We start from the raw sequence: 203 nt of genomic DNA, 5'->3' as shown, positions 1-203 counted from the left end.
AGAATAGCGAGACATGGGGAAAAGGTGGCCTTCCATCAATAGACTTCTTTCAGTCTGAAAGAGTGATCCTACTTTAATAAAGTTTATAAAGGCTTACAAGAACGTGGGAAGATTGAAGAATACCGGACCACTCGTACATTATAATTATTGCGCGAGAAAGTGGGGTGGGTGGTTGGGGTGGAGGGGGGAGGGGGGGTTCAGGG

This window comes from Aplysia californica, unplaced genomic scaffold (assembly GCF_000002075.1).
Source record: "Aplysia californica isolate F4 #8 unplaced genomic scaffold, AplCal3.0 scaffold00097, whole genome shotgun sequence".
In the NCBI taxonomy this organism is placed as follows: Eukaryota; Metazoa; Mollusca; class Gastropoda; order Aplysiida; family Aplysiidae; genus Aplysia; species Aplysia californica.
The sequence above is the reverse complement of the archived record's forward strand: the minus strand, read 5'-3'. Positions refer to the sequence as shown.